This window comes from Telmatherina bonti (genome assembly GCF_933228915.1).
Source record: "Telmatherina bonti genome assembly, chromosome: 4".
NCBI classification, from domain to species: domain Eukaryota; kingdom Metazoa; phylum Chordata; class Actinopteri; order Atheriniformes; family Telmatherinidae; genus Telmatherina; species Telmatherina bonti.
Window position 1 is genome coordinate 9,118,290 of NC_136622.1, and position 10,936 is coordinate 9,129,225.

Below are 10,936 nucleotides of genomic sequence, written 5' to 3' on the forward strand. Positions count from 1 at the left end.
AACATTTTTTCTGAAATTGTTTCACAATCTTTTAACCCAGTTTGACTCAGATTTGTGAACTTCTGTCTCTTTTATATCTGAGAGACTCTGCTCCTCTCAAAGACTCATTTTCTGTCCAGTCATGTTACTGAGCCGTTGTTTATAAACCTCATTAGTTGTCAGACGATCTTCCGGTTGATTTGCACCAATTCATTTTCCCTGCTTTTGTTTTTCCTCTTCCAACTTTTCACAGATGTCTTACCGCCATCAGTTTCTAAATGAACCCGTAATGTGTCTCAGTTTTAACATCTGATATGCTTCTCTTGTTTTAACTGGGAATAAAATATGAGTTTATGAGATTTGGAAAACTCAGTTTTTTACAGCGTCCAACCTGCATTGCTGTGACAAAACTTGGAAAGTTACTTCAGTCAGGTAGTTGAACTGTTGGGATTTATGGATTAATCCAAACTGGTTTTCCAGCAGGTCCAGGTGACTCTGAGAGACAATATATTTGCTTTATTATTCTGTAGGTTTTTTTTTATAAAGAAGTCCTCAGCCTTGAAAAATGACAACACATGACTGACAAAGGCAAAAGAGGAAAGTGAAAAGGTGTCTTATGTAATCTGGAACCTGCTGGAAGAATTCTGTTGATCCTCCTTTATGTTACTATTAAAAAAGAGAAATGTTCATCATGCATGTGTGCAGATGTCCTCCTACAGCAGCAGCACATGTTCAGAGGAAACCCAGTAGCGCTGCATGTCCTGCAGCATGACGGAGAGCTGCACGACATGCAACAGTTTCTAACTTCTTACCTCCACTTTGCTCATTTGCAGATTTCCATATGTAGACAGGAATTTATTTTGGTAATGTTACATACCAAAGACATTCCAGGCACTCCAAATGCCGTCCCTCAGACACTGAGGAGTCCGTCTGGTCTGTTCAAGTGTGGGAAACGTGTACTTTGAATACTGCAGAGGAGCAAAAGTAGAGCGACTTTGAGTCGAACTGCTCCTGGTGTTCAGAGAAAGAAAACACGTCATCACACAATCAGAAGTCCAAAAAAAGTCAAGCGGGGGGGGAAAGGAGCAGAAAATGTGTCCATTAAACACGTAGAGGCAGATTTCTTTGTCCATAAAAGCTCATTAATCAAAGTATTCTACAGACTTTAACTGTTTTTAATAAACAATAATTAATGACAAATACTTTCACAGCTCCAAGGTTTATATGGATAATAGTGGACATCCGAGCAGGGGCGGACTTACCATTAGGCAAAACTAGGCGGTTGTCTAGGACCCCCAGGTCTTTAGGGCCCCATAAAACTTGTACACATTTATGTTTTATTTGTTACTTAGTTACTTAATTCGAACAAAATGATGTTTTTGATTAAAATGCATTCGTTAAACTGTCAGCTGAATGATTATTATATTATGTGCATCTCGGGCCCCCCCCCCTTCAGGTATATAGGGTCGCGCATTAATACCTAATGTGATGTGTGTGTGATGCGGTCAGTGAGTTGAGACTTAAAGAATGACTCGTCACAATAAATGATCAGTTCGTACTATCAAGTGAAGCAACCCTTCCCTGTCATTACAGACGGTCCTCTCAGTCAGCAGAGAGACGTTTACACTGGCTGTTTGTTAGGAACGTAAATGATACACAGTAGTGGAGTAGAAAGTGCAATATTTACCATGGGGGGGCCCCATGCCTGCCTTTGCCTGGGGCCCCAAATCTCTTAAATCCGCCACTGCATCCGAGCTTACTGAAGACGTGTCAGAAGCAAGATATTTCTATACTGGATGAGAGTAAATTCTACTCTGAATTTACTATTTCACAGTAGAAAGTATTTCTATCTCCTCCTGAAAGAAAAACCACATCAAGTCCAATGAAATCCAGACGGTTGTGGCCCAACAGAGGAACCAGTAAAGTCACGTCTGATCAGGAACTGTGCTGCAGTAGAAGGTAAAAAAGTCAACTTGAGTTTTCTGGGTGTTTAATAGAGGCGTTACGCAGGTAAATATCTCAGGAAGTCATCAGCTGATGATGATGATGATGATGATGATGATGGACATCTCTATGAATGTTCAGTCAGGAGAGTCCCGGGATGAACCCCACACCCACCCAGGAACGCAATGAGGACCCAGAAAGACGTGAAGCCCGACACAGTTTATGATGAGAGGAGAGAAAACTTCACTTCATCTCCATGGAAACCAGCAGGACCGTCATGATTCAGCTGAAGTAAAGCAGAGTTACCAGAGACACATTAGCAGAGTTTTTTTTATTTATTTATTTATTTTTTTATAGCTGGAATAAAACAGCAAAGTTAAGACATGATTTGTGAGTTTTTGTTCCACAGCGATGAGACAAACATCTTTATAATCATCAGAGTCTCTGCGTTCATACGACACCTTGGTGTTTGGTTTGCTTGAGGAGGAGAATTTATCAGAAGGTCTGAAGTGGACGGTGCTGTTGTCATGGTTTCCTGGCATTCCTGTAAAACTGCTGGGGGTTTGGACTAGGGGTGGGAAAATTGGGAATTTTTGCTTCACAATTTTAAAATAGATTTTTTTTGTTAAAAAATCTATTTTTTTTTTCAAATAAATCAAATTAATCCACAATAAATTTTTTTGTTAATTTTTTTTTTTCAAATAAATCAAATTAATCCACAATTAAAATGTTGTCATTTTTAATGTTTTTATTGATCTTTTTATTCGTCTTCTTGGGTATTATAGCAGCAGAATAATGATCTGGCTACTGTGTTGTTTTTTTCCTCTTTGAAATGAAGAAAAATGGCGAGCAAAAAAAGGTTTTAAATTTTTTTTTTTCGTTTTTAATCAACAAAAATCAGCAATATCAAAGAATTGTGAGAATTGGAATTTAAATGGAATCGCACCCAAAAATATCAGGATCGAATCGAATCGGGACAAAAGCAAATGGTCACAGCCCCAATTTGAACTTTGGTGCTTTCTCCTCATCATGTTGCTGCTACATGTTAGCATCGCTGCTTCCTAATTTCAGCCAGCATCTTCCGGATCTCGTGCTGCGCAGGACCGTTCTCATCAAGAAGACGTTTACATTCATGAATGAAAAAAAAGGCAAAGTTTCGCAAAGACTAGATGGAATCCGTTGGTTTTGGTCCAGTTTCACAAAGAGAATCATCTCTGCTTCATCAGGCGGCTTTCCTGCTTCGCTGCTCGTGACTCTGATTGCAAACATTTCAAGTCATGCTTTGTTTTTGGTGATCAGGTGGAGACTCACGGTGACGCAGCATCACACCGCTGCATGTGAAGGGAAAAGCTGTGAATGCACAGTGTGTGGAATCCTGCTCATATTCACCTTTCAGGATGGAACATCTCAGCATGTGTTATATAACCCCACAGCTGATGAGCACGAGACAAAGACGCGCCAATACATTCAGATAAACAAATGCCCTTCAAGGGGCTGGCTCAAGGTGAAAAAGAGGGGAGTGCTGTCTAGACACTTTATTGCCCCAATAAGAAACTGCTGAATACACCGTTTCTCCTGCGTTCAGTCCAAACACCTCGAACTGGGCGTTGCAGTCGTAAAGCTGCAGTTGTTGGGAGCAGAAGATGTGTCAGCTGCTCCTTCTCAGAAGCAAACAACAGCACTCTCATCTAATCATGAAAACTTTACTGAATTCTGAAGCCAAAAAAGACATTTCTTAGATGAGATCGTGACTGAAAAACTGAAATCTCTCATCAAGATTTTTCCAAAACAGCTTTCCTTATATTTCAGATTTTCTACCTTTCCATCTTCCACACTTTTGTTTGCTCATTATTTCTATGAGAGGAAAAAAATCAAAGTGTTCAGAGCTCAGAGAGGACTCACAACGCCGCGTCCTTGACCGGATGACGTGTGTGACAAGAGAAAAGCCGTCTAAATGACCCCCATGCCTGAAGGCACTGCAGAGGGAAACAACCTTCAGATCCTGCTTTCACACACGGATGCGGTGAGATGGAGAGATGTCCAGCTCGTCAGATGTGTGGATGTTTACGAGGACACTGCAGTGGACAAACAATAACGGCCCAACACTTGCTGAGGAATTGTGATTTGAACATGTGCTTTTTAGGACTCTATAAAAGATGAAAGGTGTGACTCAGGTCAGGGAGGATGAGTGTTTTAACATCAGTGTGACAATCAGCGCACTCCACTAAACGGGACTCAACTTTCTGTAAAAAGTTTCTACTTCCAGCCTTCTGTGGGCTCAATATAAAGTCACAAAGATTTTTGCAGGTGTGAATGAACGCTTTCAGTTTATGTTTGTAAATCTAGTTTTGTCATCCTGCAAAAACTTCCAGTTTGTAAATGTGCAAAAAGACTCGTGCATGGTTGTAAAAACCTGAAGGATCAGAGACGTTCCAGATCCTCGTTCCAGATCCTCATCTCAGCTTCATACAGTTTCCCCCAGCCGCTTTGGTGCATTTCTCACAACAGAATCAACATTTGCAGTTTTTCCTCTGAACAAACCTCAGAATCTGGTAGATAAATTGCAAAAACAAGCTACAAATAGATAGTTTATTAATCAAACGCAAGTATTTATGTCAGTGCATCAAAATGAGAAGTCCGGACACCACTGAGGACTAACAAGGGACTCAAATGGCTTCATCATGTTACAATCTGATCTGTCAATGTTTTCCAATGTACTGGATGTAACTACACACACTAAATCACTCCTGTATAAATATATGTACATATATATATATATATATATATATATATATATATATATATATATATATATATATATATATATATATATATATATATATATATATATATATATATATATATATATATATATATATATATAATCACTCCTGTATAAATATATGTATATATATATATATATATATATATATATATATATATATATATATATATATATATATATATATATATATATATATATATATATATATATATATATATATATTTGTACATATATTTATACATATATTTACACAGGAGTGATTTAGTGTGTGTAGTTACATCCAGTACATTGGAAAACATTGACAGATCAGATTGTATATATATACATACAAAATATATAATATATATACATATATGTATATATATATATATATATATATATATATATATATATATATATATATATATATATATATATATATATATATATATATATATATATTTTGTATGTATATGGAACTCCTTTGTATGTGACGACTGAAGCCATTAAATGAGGACTTCCAGGTTTATGAGGATTTCCTACTCTGCAGTCAGAAGAGGTTCATGTTGACTGAAATGACCAAGGAAAATTATATAAAAGTTAAAACCCATAGAGCTGTATGAAAGCTGCATGTCCAAAAGCTTTTGCACTTTGATCAATACGATGAGAAATGCTGCTCTGGTGTGTCAGAAGGACGAGTTGTTGCAGAGTTTAATCTGACTCCTAAGAAAATGTTCATTCTGTTGTGAGAAAAGCAGCAAAGCGACTGAAAAAAAACTACAAAAACCCACATGCACATTATTACTGAATAAAATAAATAAATAATAATAATAGTATAAAATAATAATAATAATAATAATAATATTAATAATAATAATAATAATAATAATAATAATAATAATAATAATAATAATAATAATAATAATAAATAAATAAATTAATTAATTAAATTATTTGAAAATAAATAAATAAAGCATATTAATAAGCATGAATAGAATATGTCCAGACAGCATCTGTCTCTATTTATTTACTTATTATATTTATTGTCTCTGGACATATTCTATTCATGCTTATTAATACATTTCCACCCAGAAATGTTTCAGTCCGGCAGTTTCTCTGTGGTGTTTGTGGGATGTCCTGACTTCCAGCCTCCGTCATGAAGACAGCTGATTGCAGGACGGAGCTCCTGTGTGGAATCACATATGTCCATAACTGCAGACTATCCTCCATCTGCTGGAGAAAGCAGAAGACACGCAGCCCTGTCCTGTGTGGGGACCTGAAACCACATCAGTACCCACCATCTCAGACGTGCTCCCGTCAACACAATGACACCACAAATGGTCTTTTTATGGTTGACAAGTTTCTCATTGACTGACGTCGGCTGTATTTCCCAGATCCTGTTGTATTATTTTATCCTCTGTTGGCTTTCTTCAGGTGCCCCCTGAAAACATTTCCTCCGTTGTAGTCATAAACAACATCATTAAACTCACACAAAGGACAAAGGGAGGTTTTTCATGCACAACTTGATTCTCATGGAAAGGGTAAGGAATGCTGAGGATGATGCAACACGAATGAAAACAGCTGGCCTGACCTTTCCAGACACTCCAACCACCAAGGTCCTGCTTTTATCATTCCTATGACTCATATAAACATAAACTTTGATCACAGGCAAACTTTCCGTATGAGCACAGCTCTATCTATCTATCTATCTATCTATCTATCTATCTATCTATCTATCTATCTATCTATCTATCTATCTATCTATCTATCTGTCTGTCTGTCTATTTATCTATCTATCTGTATATCTATCTATCTGTATATATATATATATATATATATATATATATATATATATATATATATATATATATATATATATATATATATATATATATATATATACATAGATAGATAGATAGATAGATAGATAAATAGATATAGATATAGATATTTAGATTTATATATATACATAGATAGATAGATAGATAGATAGATAGATAGATAGATAGATAGATAGATAGATAGATAGATAGATAGATAAATAGATATAGATATAGATATAGATATTTAGATTTATATATATACATAGATAGATAGATAGATAGATAGATAGATAGATAGATAGATAGATAGATAGATAGATAGATATAGATATAGATATTTAGATTTATATATATATATATATATATAGATAGATAGATAGATAGATATAGATATAGATATTTAGATTTATATATATACATAGATAGATAGATAGATAGATAGATATAGATATAGATATAGATATAGATATAGATATAGATAGATATTGATACAGCTATAGATATAGATACATAAACATTTTTCCTTATTTTTTTTTCTTATATACCTTTGTATACACCCTTTGTGTGTAAAGCAGTCGAGCTGGTTCATAAATGCAGACACTCATCTTAAGCTGTCAGCTGCGACAGCGTGAAGGGACGATGTCACTCGGTGTCCTGCAGGCTGTTGTGCGTCTCAGAGTTATGTGAACAGAAGAATTTTCTCAGCCGAAGAATGAGCTGCTAGCTGGGTTTTAGGGAGCCAAAATCGATCAACGTCAGCTTTTTTCTTCTTGCTTTCAGAGGCTCTATGTGACTTGATGCAATGCTGTGATATTATGTGTGTGTGTTGCTGCAAATGAAGCCCAGAGTGCAGCTCCCTCATGTGGGATTCGGTGCACCATCAGAGCTGACTGGAACCAGATCAGATTGGATGTGGGACCACATGATGGTTGAACTCTGTCAATGTCAAAAGCGACTTGTCCAGGTGGTGCCATGCCTCTCGACGGCTCATCGCTGGAAGTATTCCTGAACTGGAATAATATACAAAGGTCTTGAAGGGATGTTCTGGTTTGTTAGCCATTGTTATAGCAGATGTCTTCGGCAGCCAGTGGCCTAACAAAGGTTATGTGACGAATACTAACGAATGGAATCACCTGCAGGGGACAGTGGTCAAACTTTCACCATAAAAAACAAGCTAAACCTGAACAACTGTAGTTTCATGCTATATGTAGTTACCTGTTCACTGTATGGATTCAGCATTACAATGTTACTTGCTTAATCACTATATTTGCAACCCAAGGCCCACCGTATGCGTTGGTGTGGTTTGCTGCATGCTCTGCAGCTGCCAGACAAATCCTACCGTCCATAAGGTGCAGCTAAAATAGCATCAAGATGCTATTTTAAGTTGATTTTAGGCTGAGAAAAAAAGTCATCAGACCTATAAATAAGATCACTGAATAACTTTAGAATGGACTTTTCATTACTAGGGTCCGAGCTATACGAAGTATAGCCGGAGCCTATTGTTATTTTAATGTTTTTTTTTATTCTTATCAGAACAACTCACTCAATTTTGACCCCCTTAGCCCCCGAGAAAAGTTGTGAAACTTGGCAAACACCTCAAGCCTGGTGAAAATTTCGATAATCCGTGGTGCGCATACGCTTCAATGCAAAATTGGCTCGACAGCGCCCCCTAGAAACGCCAAAAAAGGCCCATTGAATGGGATCAAAAAAGTTAAGTTTGACATGCGACGACGAAATTTGGCACACATGTCTAACACCTCAAGGCGAATAAACAAGTCAATCGTAGATCTGTTGCCGTGACAACGGGGTGTCCGCCATCTTGGCATTTACGCCCATTTTCTTAACTTCATGCGCATTGTATATCCCTTTAGAAATACAATGGATCTGCACCAAAGATAAAGGCCTATAAACGTGTTGGGTCCTTAACATAGTCCACAATGTGGGGGGGGGGGGGGGGGGGTCTTATAATAATAATAATAATAATAATAATAATAATAATAATAATAATAATAATGATAATAATAATAATAATCATAATAAAAGCCTAGTAAACTCTCATTTATAAATAAGGAATTGTTTCTTATCAATGGATTTGGCAATATTAACAAAATATTGTTACTTATTTAATCAATGAAATGGATCATTGATCATAAGTGTGACGGTGGAAATTTAGGAGAAGCTGGTGATAAAACCGAATGGAGCCATCAGTCTGTAGGTTTGAGCTGAAAGTGGCTGTAACACCTGGGTGAAACAGGACATATAAAGGTAGCAAGATGATGGCTGCCTTTCTCACACCAGTGGCTGCTGGGTGGGGGGTGGTGTCGGAGCAGCTTGGAGCGGAGCGGTCTCGGATGAAGTTTAGAGGTGCCACTTTTTGCCAAACGTCTCGTCCCTTATTCTTCTTTTCTTTTGGAGCATTTTCTTGCAGGTGCTGCCGGACAAAAGACAGCTACTGATTGGCTGTTCTTTCCTTTACGTTGAGTTTTATGGCCATGGAAGCGGTCGAATATCCTGCTCAGCTCTGAGTGTGTGATATGCATGAATGTGTGTGTGTGGCGGGTGAGGGGAGAGATCAGCGGCCCACACATGGCTGTAATTTAATGGAGAATTGCCCAGTAGTTCCTGTGCAGAGGTAAACACAGCAATAGTCAGGCTTTTGTTATTGCATGGCTATGACAACCACCTCCATCAATGAACAATAGACAGCTGGGAAACAAGGACTCAGTGTATGAAGAGAACCCCACTGAGTCCACTTCTCACTTGTAATCAGCCTCATACGGAAGATGAGTCTGAGGAGTAATGAGCCTGGAGAGCTGAGTTTCAACCCAACGCGTTGTTGAAGGAGGAGCGTTTAGGTATATCCACCAGAAAAAAGCTTCATTTCTACTCATCCAGGCACCTCCACTCTCACTGGCAGCTTCAGATCGGGGGATGAGGAGGTCAAACTTGAAGAATTTGAGACACAATAAACAAAGAGATAGGGAGAGCTCGACAGTCACCATCATGCTGTGAGTCAACAGGGGGCCAATCCCTCAAATCTGAGATGCAATCTGGGTCAGGGCCATAAACATTTACAGGGTGGGAAGTGCTGAGCTGAGGGGCTGCAGGATATCAGTCTTCTCTCACTTCTAATTAGCTTATGAGACATAACAGTTATACAACAGCTCACTGAAGGTTCAACAACTCATTTAAAGTCTTTAGAAAGATTCTTTCCCATCCAGACACATAAACTTTACTTTTTAAACTGCTTTATGTCTCATCAGAGCTGCCAGAGTTCTTCAGTCATGGCTCCGCATGAAAGGAAACAAACACACAAAACAAAAAGGAGAAGCATGTTTTCTTGTTTTTAGGGAGGGAAGAGAAGTCAGAAGGAAGGATCGGGTCGATGCAGTTCAGCCTCAAACATCTCAATGACCATCAAATAAACATTACGCTAGCCGGCCCAGGAGCCAACAGACTGGATCAAATGTTCTCTGCATTAATCCTCCATCCTGAGATCCTGAGCTGCACCAGGACACAGTGGGGGAGAAAACCTCCCCCGGAACCAGAACCAGGAAGGAAAACCTCCCCCGGAACCAGAACCAGGAAGGAAAACCTCCTTTAGAACCACAACCAGAACCAGGAAGGAAAACCTCCTTTAGAACCAGAACCAGGAAGGAAAACCTCCCCCGGAACCAGAACCAGGAAGGAAAACCTCTCCCGGAACCAAAATCTGTAAAAAAAACAACAACTTTAGAACCAGAACCAGGGAGGAAAACCTCCCCCGGAACCAGAACCAGGAAGGAAAACCTCCCCCGGAACCAGAACCAGGGAGGAAAACCTCCCCCGGAACCAGAACCAGGGAGGAAAACCTCTCCCGGAACCAAAATCAGTAAAAAAAAACAACAACTTTAGAACCAGAACCAGGAAGGAAAACCTCCTTTGGAACCTGAACTAAGAAGGAAAACCTCCTTTAGAACCAGAACCAGGAAGGAAAACCTCCCACAGAACCAGAACCAGGAAGGAAAACCTCCCCCGGAACCAGAACCAGGAAGGAAAACCTCTCCCGGAACCAAAATCAGTAAAAAAAACAACAACTTTAGAACCAGAACCAGGGAGGAAAACCTCCCCCGGAACCAGAACCAGGAAGGAAAACCTCTCCCGGAACCAAAATCAGTAAAAAAAACAACAACTTTAGAACCAGAACCAGGGAGGAAAACCTCCCCCGGAACCAGAACCGGGAAGGTAAACCTCCCCCGGAACCAGAACCAGGAAGGAAAACCTCTCCCGGAACCAGAACCAGGAAGGAAAACCTCCTTTGGAACCTGAACTAAGAAGGAAAACCTCCTTTAGAACCATAACCAGAACCAGGAAGGAAAACCTCCTTTAGAACCAGAATCAGGAAGGAAAACCTACTTTAGAACCAGAACCAGGAAAGAAAACCTCC